This window comes from Serinus canaria, chromosome 6 (assembly GCF_022539315.1).
Source record: "Serinus canaria isolate serCan28SL12 chromosome 6, serCan2020, whole genome shotgun sequence".
NCBI lineage: Eukaryota > Metazoa > Chordata > Aves > Passeriformes > Fringillidae > Serinus > Serinus canaria.
Window position 1 is genome coordinate 28,264,536 of NC_066320.1, and position 12,409 is coordinate 28,276,944.

Genomic DNA, 12,409 nt, shown 5'->3' on the forward strand with positions numbered 1-12,409 from the left:
GATAACAGGCTTAGCAGCTATGCTACACACAGCCATTTTCAAGGATGACCATGCAATAAACAGATATTGGCTAAAGAGGACCAGCAAAACAGTTCCAGTTCTGTGAAGTTAAATGTGGCACTGCAGTGGAGTAACTGGGAAACAGATCAATGATTCAGACAGATCAACAGATTCAATGTCTAATGACCTACCTCTTGCTTGTCAATAGAGTATTTAAGCAAGTAGTAGTTCTGCTTCTTTTATTGATTGTAACTGATGTGTGGTGCTTACATATTGTAGTGATAGCTCCATCTTCCAAATTCCCATCATTCTTATGTTTCTGCTTAGGATTTGTTAGCCCCTTATCTAAATGGCTTTTGCAATCATTTGCTTGTTCAGTTTGTGAATTTTTGAGATTGAGTTGATCAAGTTTCTAGATGCATTTTTCAATATTCTATGCCAGGCTGCTGTTAGTAACCCTTTGTGTAGCAAAGCATCTGTATTCTGGGCTGAAAAACAATTATATTTACTAATACCTTCTTCTGCAGAAGGACAGTTTTCACCTGGCTCACAAGTAAAGCTCCTAAAGCCCAAACTGTCAAAAACACTTACAGATTCTGAGTTCCAAGGAGGGGACATGCCAGCTCCCATTCTCTGAAGGGCCAAACTCAAGGCACATCCAGACATTTACAGTCACCTTGAGTCACCCTGCTGATATTTGTAGGGTTTGAATGTTTTCAGCATGAGACTGCCATCAGCAGAAGGTTCATATTTCTTTAAAATTTTAGTCAAAAATTAATCAGAGAGCATAATACTCTATCACTTTAAATTTTAAAACACCAGATGTGTTACACTATGCTATACACCCTCTAAATTTCTTCAACCAGACCTACACATTAATTTTATCAGTTTCACCAGTACCTTATTTTATCAGTTTCACCATTCCTGTGATCATTCTCACAAGCCAGTCACCCTAAATAGCTGAGGATCTTAAAAAATTCTGGGAAAATGTGAAATGAGAGCTGATTTCTTTCTTCCCACTTAATGCTTGAGTACTTAAAGGCAACATCTATTTGTTTGGAAGAAACAGCTTCAAAGTGATCAATTTTAGCTGTAAATAATTTATTATAGATGAAATCCCAGAAAAGAGTCTTTATAAACACACAGCATATTTCTTGTGTCTTACTGCAAGTTATTCCTGTTGTTGTGTATAAATAGGATTTGAGGCACTTTTGATGCCATGTCCATAGCCTCTATTTCACTTTCAAATAGAGAATTGCTGTTATTAATTCAACTAAATTTACTCTAGCAGGAAGACAACAATGCCTAGCCCAAAATCCATGTTGTAAGGAGTATTTAATACATTTTGGTACAGATTAAGTTCTCTTAAACAAAGCCTCCAAACATTTAAGTGCATAAAGATAATGCAGATAATCACAAAATAAACAGTGAACAGTATATTATGTACAATAAAGAGAAAGAAAGAAAACTTCTCCCGTGTAATATCATAATTTTATGTCTCTTGGATTCTTCATACTGTGGTTCATAAATTCTCTTTAGCCTTGATTAAAATAGTTGGCTAACGAGGCTCTTGGTCAAAGTGAGAACTGTAAAGGGATGTTTCAGTGCCATCTAGTGGGTTTATCATGTTAATAAAAAAAGTTCCCTCTTGTATGACAATTTTTATATTCATAATCACAAAACAACTTTTGCTACTGGTCTATGCTTCCTTTTTCTTCAGTTTTGTACATAATGATGTTGGACACATTACCACTAAAATATTTGTGTTTATTACTCCTAAGGCTATTCTGTTTCTGTGCCAAAACAAATACCATGCAGGGTGGGAGAATACTGAGCTATATTGTGTATAGGGAGGAGGAATCATACATTGAGTCCAAGACCAGTAATCAACCCAGTGAGGGAGCCATCCATCCTTTGGAAAGAAACAGCTTCAGCTTGAAGATTCCAAGGGTGGAGAAGTATCAGACCTGTTCTGCTGACTAACTGGCATCTTGATTTTCATCTAACTGAGTGTTTGAATGAGTTTGCTGGAGCTTCTCACCCTGGCTTTTCCTAATATTTTCTTCTTTGAGGTAAAAAAGCCTTTTAATATATTTTCCACACATCACTCTTCTGTGCTACAATCAAGACTTACCTTTACAGAGTCTTTTGATATGCTTAACAAATTGCATTCATTCTGTCCTTCACTGTAAGGGTTTTTTCCCCCCAGCATTCAGAGAATCTTTGTGGCTTTCTTTTTACACCTTCTCCATTTCTTCCACTGTCAGAAACACTTGACACCTGACTTGTAAGCAATATTCTAGTACTGGCTTCATCTGGGCTTATATAAACAAAAAATTACCTCCCTACTCCTACACACTGCCTTCCTGAATAGATTTACAAAATCACATTAATCCTGTTTGCCTCACACATCACATTAGAAGTGTGTGTTGACTCAGTTGTTCAAGATGATTTATAAGCACTTTTCAAAGTTGCAGTTTTCAAGGATACCATCCTCCCCTCCACAGTTATAAATTTGATTATTTTCAGACATACAATACAGTACATGAATATATTAAAACAGAGCTAATTGCATGGGTTCATTTTGTTTACCAAACTATTCATGTTACTCTGTGCAACTTCAGCATCAATATCTGTCATGCTGTCAACCTCTGTGTCATCTGCATACTTTATCTGTGGTGATTTTACATCTAAATCAGGTTATGCATAAAACTAGCATCACTTTTCTTTCAGCACTCATCTTTGGAAGACACAGTTTTAAACAGCCTCACTGGAGGCTTATTTCTCACTGACTTTATTTTTCTAACCCATCAGTTTCAGACTGTAGGTCCTGCAGTGGCAGCTATTTTAAATGAACAGTAGCACATTGTGCTTGCTCAATGTCCTCTAGCAGTTAAAGCATATGGTATCAGCATGTATGATTACATCTGCAATCTCTCAAAGACCTAAATCAAGCCTATAAATTGTATTCCTATAGCTTAAATCTTTGTCACCAAAATCCTCTGCCCTTCTCCACTATTTTAGTTGGATCATGTCAGGTTATCTACAAGTCCATAAGTTATTCATGCCTCTGCAATTTCCTCAGCACTCCAAAATTCATCTCAAAGGCTGTTGGGGTACATGAAGTGCCTCAGCCAAATGTGTTCTCTTTATGGACTTTCAGGTGTGAATAATCCAGATTTCATCATTTAAAAGAAATCATCCCAAGCAGATGCTAAACTTTCTCCTTACATATTAATGAATTCAGAGGAATTTATGCTTTAGCACATTTTGTTCCAAACACAAGAGAGGAAAAATATACTGAAGCTCTTTGCCCTTTTTGCATTCTTCTAAATAGCTGTAACACAAACCTCTCTGAGGAGTCCACTTGAAACAGGTGTTGGGAGCATGGCCCAACATCTCAAAGAAAATCCACCTGAGCTTTATGGCCATCAATCACAAACCTTCACTCTTGTAAAGCTCCCATAGTTAATCCCTAGGCACACCTGCCTGCCATGGAAGCATGACAGAGAAAGCAAAATCAGAAATACCACATTACAGAAAGAGCCACTGCTGGTGTGGTGGACAAACCACAGCTGATGTTTCTCTTAGAAACATTCACTCTGTCAGAAAAGGGTGCTACAGCTTCTAGTGATATACTTGCAATACCACAGCTTATAATTATTAAATAAGCTGATTGCATTCTGCTCATATTTGAGCCCCTTCCAGTCTTGCTAAAATCCAAGGAATTATCCATCAAATAATGGATGGAATTATCCATCAAGTAGCAATTTGTCCCTTTAAGCCTGTGGCCTAAGCTTTGAACACTTAGCTTTGCATGAGGGCAGGATCCCTTTGCCCAAAACACACTGGAATTCCAAATAAGTGAATTTCCTCAGCTATTTATGTACTTATGGAGAGATTGATCCTTCTGGTCTCTAGAGATCTGACTTGGAAATGAAAGGGACACAAAAAAGGAGGTCTGAAAAAAAATACTTGCTTATTGAATGAAAGTGTGTGTAGTTCCCTCAGAGTTTAGTTAATCCATAACCAGAACTTCTATGAACAGATGTGTTTTATTTCTTTATATGACATAAGTATATATTCTACATTTTTGAGCAAGGACAAATACAGTTAGTATTAAAGAAAGCATTTTTAAGAAAGTTCTGCTGAACACTAAGTAAATTCTCAATATTTTATTTTTCTTTACTTCTCTTAAATTCTCTATATTTTTCCTATTGATAAAGCATTAAGTAATGCTGGGGAATTAAACATAAAAATAAAAAAACAATTAGTGTAGCTTCTTTTTAAAAAATTGATAATGTCCAATTGTGACTATAAAGTAATTCATTGAGACAAATGAGGATTCCAATATAAAGAAAACTCAAACATCAAAGTGCCTTGTAAATGGACAATGGTGTTGTGCATTCTTTTTATAATATTATTATTATTTTATCTATTATAACATAGCCACAGCAAGGAGCAACTTTATGTTTTGCCCTTAATAATTTTATTTAAATAATTCCTATATCATTTGAGAATTTTTTTCAGACATACCTTTTAAAAACATATGTATTTTCATGAAAGAATAGCACCAAAGTAATAGCTACACACTAGGAACTAGCAACATTAGTAATCCATATTGTTCTTTGTTAAAACCAGACTGCTAATTCTTGTGAACTGAGAGATTTGCTGGGGGTTTACATACCAGAACACGAGATCAAGACAATCTACCCTCCTTTTCCAAATCACACTTCAAATATTAAAAGGGTGTTTGTATAAAGTAACCACTGTTCATTCACATAAACCCACAGCTACATAATTCAGCAGGGGTGTAGGCGTGTACTGTTGTACTACAGGATGATTGCTGTTTTAAAATTGCTATATACATGAGAGAAAATAGGCAGATAAAGCATGGAAGTCAGGGTACTATTTACAGAGGACTTACAGGAATAAAACCCATTGTGGTCTGTGTCTGTTTCTTTCATTAAAATAGAGTTAATGTTACAGTCAATAAATACCTCAGATAGATTAATTATTCACAAGAGTTTACAAATAAGAAAGGCAGCAGACAGAATAATGCTGCTGCATTGGAACAGGAATTGCACTAGGTGGTAGTGTGAACTTGCTTCTCATGAGAAAGTGGTCAAGGATTAACAGTGATGGTTGTGATGCTCATTGAAAAAATCTGCTGCTTTCTACCACCAGACATACTTTACCTGGAAGATGCTACTAAGCTGAATGGGGTAGCAAATATTAAGAAATTGAGAGATTTTTCATAATTAACTTTTAAAAAAGGCCCACAACTTCACCTTGTCTCATATTCATGCCTGTACCTCTATAACCAAACACATACCATACAGCTTATTGCTTCCTTAATGCTTACAGAAAGGAGACCAAAAAAACAGGTTCTGTTCTTTTTTTCAAGCCCTTAATCATTTTTCACTTCTTCAGAAAGACTTTTTCAATTTGAGTTTTCTTATCTTAATCACTTTTTTAGGGATTTTTTCCTCTGTTTTCTTTTTTTTATTTGCCTTATGCACCTGTATCCTCAGCACCATGTTTCAGGTAATCACATTACCAGTTTTTTCCATCTTGTCTGTTAGAGAGCATCACCAAGTTCAGAAGAACACACTAGATTTGAAAACCTACATGATCACTAAACTGGCTCAGATTTACCTCTGTGATGGTGGCTCAGTTCCAGCACCCCCTTGGAGCATTTCTCTTGGAGGCTCAGAGACTTTACAGCTAAAATGCTCCATTAGAGCTCACTGCAAGCATTGGTATTTAATTATGGCACCTGGAAGTGAACAGGTGTCTCATGGCACAAAACATTACACAGCATCACAGAGGAGCTGTGTATCCCATTTGAGCAGGAAGAGCAAGAGCCTGATGAAGGCAGGACCAAGGATCACCTGCAGTGAGGCTCCAGCTGCCCTGGGAAGGGCTGAGGGCATTGTTGTGATGCTCACCACAGGAACCTGAGCTTAGGAATGTTTTGCAGGTGATGTGTAGGAAGGAGAGAAGAGATGAGAGCAAGCTGGGCTCAAGTTCTAGGACTAGGAGTGGCTTAGGAGAGCATGTACATCCACCACAGGAGAGGTGAACAAACAACCAAGGCTGCCATTATTGGCTCAGCAGGGACTGGGGCGGTGCAAAGAGCACAACAAAGTTGTGAAACTAAATAAAGAGTTCTGTTAATTCACTTCCCTGAGGTAACCTAGAACTAAAAAATAGAAAAGCTTCAATAAAAAAATCCAAACTACTTGGCTTTCACTGAAGGATATTTAGGAGTATCAGCTGTTATCCATCTCTCTGTAACACTCAGAAATTTTAACTCTGGCTCCTGGCTCAAATTATGCCATGACCAGTGAAAGCTCTCATTTAATCAGTGTATATTCCTTCTATTTTATAAGACAAAGTAGCACAAATAAAGAAATAATAATAAAGTGTAGTGTGTACAATCATTCTTAAGACTCCACATAAACTACCTCAACTACAAGACTACTTTAAAAAAGTAACAAATTTAAATTACTGTTAAATCTTTTTAACACAGTTGTCTCCAACTGTATCTTCAATGCAATTATTTGTACTAAATGTTCAGTTTTATGATTCTCAGAAGATATTAAAGCAAATATGATATAGGACATGAAACATATTCAAATATCCTACTACTCTGTGTCTATCAATCCCTGTGGAATTGAATGTTCATAAACTGAACTTTTACACCCTTCAAGGATTCAAATAACATAAATTGCAGCTCTCTACCTGACAAAAAATACTGGAATATGCTAGCTGTGTGGATATACTTTAGGATCTCAAATGCACTCTTATATCCTAAACTCTAATAACATGCAGCTGACATTGCAGATGTATGGTTGCATGCAAACACTGCCATCCACTTGCCAGAGCTCCCAGATTTTATTTTATTTTATTTTGTTCATGGTGCTTCAGTAGAATGTGAGCTCCACTGAACAGCACCAAGATGTTTTCTGATTCACTGCTGGAAAAGTGGTTTCTCACTGTGATTCCTGCAAGGAAATAAGTCATCATGTTTTTATTCACTCATGGAGAGCAGGAAGATGCAGTTCATCTAATATAAGAAAATTCAACCAGCTGTAACATTTAATATATAAAACACAGGTATAAACTAGAATAAATTTCACAGAAGGAATGTCATGAAGCAGTAAATACGAAAAGACAAAAATATCAGAATAGTTGTCATGTCTGCTTCCTTTAAATCCTTCTAAGGGATACTGCAGCATGGTTTTACCTAGAGAATGCCACTGACTCCTGGCAGCTGTGGGGAGGCAGCAATGACTGCTGTCATCTGTCTCAGTCTTTGCTTGGTTCATCTCTGTCAGGCTCTGCTGCCTCCAGCCCTCCTGCTCTTTTCAGCTGTTGCCTCAGAGGATCAGGATTAGGATCAGAATCATCCCCTTTTGTCTCTGTGTCCCCCTGGGTATTGCAGTGATGCCACTGGCAGTAAGGGTGATGGAAATGACTCTGAAGTGGAGTTAAAAGGTGCATGCAAAACTGCCCTCAATTTCATAACCCTCTCTATTAACTTCTGAGCTTTTTTCTTCTGCATAAAATATCTACAGATGGTTGTTAATCCTGTCCTGAGTAATAAAATGCTGCACTCTTCAGGTGTTTCTACAACTGTAATCATACTTATTAGCTTCATAGGAAACTCCAAGCATATTTGAGACCCAGATCATAAAGTTCATTTCAAGAGTTTCTGTCTCTTATTAATACATGCCTGCTATAATCTTTTATCATTTCTAAACTGTCATGGAATGTTGTAGTACTTCAAGCCCTTAGATAAGTTTTGAGATTAATATCTCATAATAAAACTGCTTGGAATTTATTTTAAGTAGATATTTTAAAGTCTTTTCCCTTTAGGCAGGTGGTGGATTGATCTGACAATGCCAGGGTTAGTAAAGTGATACTTCTGTGGCAGTCACAGCATCTCACAGACTGAGCCCCATGGAGTGCCATCGTGTCTCAGGTGGGGATCTCTGAGCTAATGCAAGCTACAGAGGGAAGAATTGCTCACCTTGTTGTTCTTGCTCTGATTTAAGCTTAGCTGAAAGTATCTTGACATGATTCTTGTGCAGTCCCTGGCATTTTGCATTCCTGGTTCAAGGCTTCCCAGGAGCACTGGTAATGCAAATTGGTTGTAAAAGTAGAACATACTCTCTGTGCTACCATTTCACACTCTTCATTTATCCTACCCTGAACATCATCAGATGCCCTTTGATCTGAATACAAGAAATGAGACCAAGTTTGCCCTACACCAAAGCAAGAGTGTTTTCAATTTATCTCTTGATCTACTGTACAACAGGAAATGTAACCAGAAAAGTGATGTTCCTAGGAATTTACTTTCAATTCTACTGATAAAATGCCTGCATATATCAGTCTAATGGGATTAACTAATGAGACAAGCTGATAATTAATGTGTTGTTTAGAGGCTATGCTATTTCAAGGCAGTAATGAACTGCTCAGCAATTCAATGTAGGCTGGGTTTTTTCATTTAGGTTGAAGGACTGGGAGGGGTGGTGCCCCACAGAGCTCCCTGTCCCAGCTGACTGCAGTGTGAAGGGGGGTGGTGCAGGTTGGGTCTCATCCCCTGTACAATGAGAGCTTTGTCAGGGCACAGACCCCAGCCTGAGAACCAGAAAATGTTCCTTCCTGGGGCTGATGGAGTAGATGAATCACCAGACATAATTAGGGACCAGAGTGTCTCTGCAAATCAACTGAAAATAGAGGTAGACAGAGATTCTGGTATTTACACATCCACACCTGGCTGATTGTGGAAGGACACTTCAGCTATTCAGGGAACCCTCTAATAAAATGAGACCCTGATTCTTCTTACAAAGTAATCATTTTTCTGAGATATGTTATCATTCCTTATCAATTCTCTAGATGTATGTATTGCATCAATTTGAGACTTATTTATGGCCCAGAAAGGCAGAACTCAGGGCTTGTTCCCTCTTTCAGCTCAGTAACTGAGATGGCCACTCCCCTGCTGCTCACTGTCCTGAAGTTGTTCATTGCTGTACTTTTTCTTTATGAATAGGGTAGGGGGAATGAATCATTAATGAAAGAAATAAGCTTATCTTATAATGGGATACCAAACATGCCACGACTTTTTGGCCTTTGTGAATGACAATCTTGCAAGTGTTCCTTGCACATGGGGAGGGCTGTAATTGCTTCTATTTGAGACCCAGAGCTCCCTGTAATCAGCACTTACACAATGGAGAGGAGGATTGTGCAAATCTTGAAAACACATGCCTAACTCACTCTCTGTCTATGGATTCTGTGCTTTTCTGAAGACAGTTCTCTCTTTTATCACTTGAACAACTTAATTTCAATAGCATTAAAAAGTATGCCCAGTAAATATCTGGCTTGTGTATCATACAGACTCACACAGAGTGCAGCAAGAAAGTTAAAAGACACCCATGTAGACAGAGCATAAGAAGTAATAATCTAGATTATTAAATTTCCACTGTTGGTAGAGTATTGCTGCAGGACAAGCAAGAGAAAAGCTTCAATATGAAATTTTTCTGGGATAAAGGGAGAAAAGCAGAGAAAATTTCTAAAGGCAAAACCAAAGAATCCTGAAGTGACATTTTTACTGTATTTAAGATTTCATGCCAGTGAATGCACTTCCAGTTATTTTAAAAGCAGTGTTATAATAAAAAGACTATAAAGGCTTTTATCTTCCATACTGCCTTTATTTTGTGTTATAAATTGCAAATTAAATAAAGTATTAGCTTATGCTGCTTGGTAGATTTTCTATTTTAAAGTAAATAGAGAATTATTACTTAAAGAGGAGACATCAAATACATAAAGAACAATCCCTTTGATGTGTGTTTTCAAGGCTGGCAGGAAGTTTTTCAGAGAAAAAAAGAGCTTGTTTTCTCAGAACCCATGAAACTGCCAGAGATGAGGATGGCCTTTGATTTCTTGTCCAAATGCTGCATCTTTTTGGGCCAGGCTCTGATGCCCAGGCTCAGATCTGGAGGCAGTGGAACAAACTGTCTGCAGACCAACCCCTTACTTTTTATAACCTCTGATGCAGGCTCTGACTGCTTTTCATATAACCAGCAGCCCCCAGGGTTTTGGCAACCCCTGGCTCCCAAAACCTGGCTAACAGCATGTTCTCACCCCAAATCAGTGTTCAAGGCTCCCCTTGCCATTTGACAGCCCAGGTGTCATTGGACCCTCACCTCTGGTAACTGTCAATAACTCCAGCTTTGATCATTAGGTGTTTTTCATTAATCTCAACAAAATTAAACTGTAGTCTAGCTGGTAGAAAAGCAGATGATAGTTGTTTAAAACACTTACATACATTGTGCACAACTAGTATTGCAAATTCCCACAATAATCAGTACTTCCTCCTTTGCCCATACCAGCATTGCTGAAATCACTTCATGGTTAGCAACTCCACAGCATTTCACATTGTTGTTATAATGCACTTTAGGAGGATGATGTAATTTCTTTTCATAAGATATGAGTGTTGAATAATCTCAGAACAGGCACAGCTCCTTGAAAAATCAAGGCCTGCAATCACCTACAAGTGATGTGTTCACAAACAACCCAACTGGTTTTCAGAAGCAGGAAGTCCACACAAAAACCAGCCCTAAAGCTTTTCACTCTCCAGTTGTTCACCCTTAGCATTTAGTGCCTGTCCAGTTACAGATCACTGAAATATCCCTGAAATCCGACAGCTTTTTCAGACATTTGCATGCACTCAGGTTCAGCTATGCCCACCTTGAAACAGCTGCATAGCCCTGAAATCAATACTGCAGAGCAGCCTTGTACCCTTGCTTGTTGAAAACAATGACAATCACTTCAGCTCACTTAAAAAGAGGCTGGGTTGGACTCACATTGTGAAATACTCCAGCTAAACTTATTAAGTCTAATTGCTGTGGTAATGTTGAGTGCTGTGCTGGTTGCAACATCCCACTCCCACATTCCTTAGGCTTAAATGACTTCATGCTTTGCAGCCCTGCCTCATAACTCTTTTTTAGGGAAGCCCTTTAAAAACCTTTCACTGTTCCTCATTATTATTTTCTTCAATTCTTTTTAAAAACACTATGTTTCTTAACTTCAAAGCCAAAAGGTTTCAAATCAAAATGATGATGCTCAATTTTTCTGAAGTCATTTTGAACGTGATACTGATTTAACTGGCCTGTAAAATAAGTGCATGTCATCCTGTAGCTTTTCATTGCTTTATTTACAGTAAGAGGCTATAAACTAGACACTTTTCATTACTTTATTTACAGAAAGAGGCTATAAACTAGATACTTTTCACCAGTCTACTCTGTATTAGCTGGCCTCTCTCAAAGGAGTTTTGCAAGACCTTCCAAAAGTAGCAGAGGGCAAAGGTAGTGCTTCATTGAAACCAACTTACTGGATTTTCATTCCAGTAGTGGCCAACAAATCCATAAAATTCTGATAGTATTCTCAAAGTATACTAAAAACTCAAGTTGCCTGAAGAAACAGTACTCAAAAGCAAAATAAAGAAGCTTTCTTGCTTACAGTCAGCCTTGTTGCTCTTATCAGCAAATATGATAAAAGAGTATTCCCTGTGCAAGCCATCCTTTTGTTCAGGGAGTGGCAAAGCCAGTGAGAGGCAGCAAGCAGACTTTGGGAACCATCCATGTGCTGATTCTCCTCATGTCAGCATTTCCAGGAGTTCTTCTGAGGAACAAATCTCTAAATCACAGCTCCAAACTGAAACCTCCTTGCCAGGCACGACACCAATGGGGCACAAGCACAAACCTGAGGTCACAAGGGGAGAGGGTATCACAAAACTACCCAAGGTTTTATGAAAGCACCACAGGTGTTGCCACACCACAAGTACTTAAGAATATATTTACACTGGCACAAACATAACAGTGCCCTGATGGAAACTTCCTGTGCCAGACTGAAGTTGGAAATGGAATTGTGATGGAACAGAACCAGCACCTGCAAAATGGCAATTAAACTCAAGAACACCAGGCCCCATATCACATCCAAGGTCTGATATGGAACCATCTGGAGTTTTTCTTATGTGTTTCCATTTAATAGTGACTAACAGCTTGTATAAATTAATGTAATTTCTTATTTTCATTTTTTTGCACTGTAATTTAGTAATTTGCATCCCAAAAAATTAGCTCAATGCACATAGTGCCCATAGGATCTAAAATAGCATGCTACAGATTTAAAATTTTACAGATTTTAAATTTATGATTTATATGTTTATATCATAATTCTTAGGTCCCTATTTTGTACTTTTTAATTCAATATTGCCCTCAGAACATGCACTGAACACCAGAGTGTTTTAGCACAGAAAATGATGACTAGGTAATTCACCTGGCATTCTCTTTGATGAAAACTAAGGGATAACTGCAGGAATAAATATATTCTCTTTATTAAC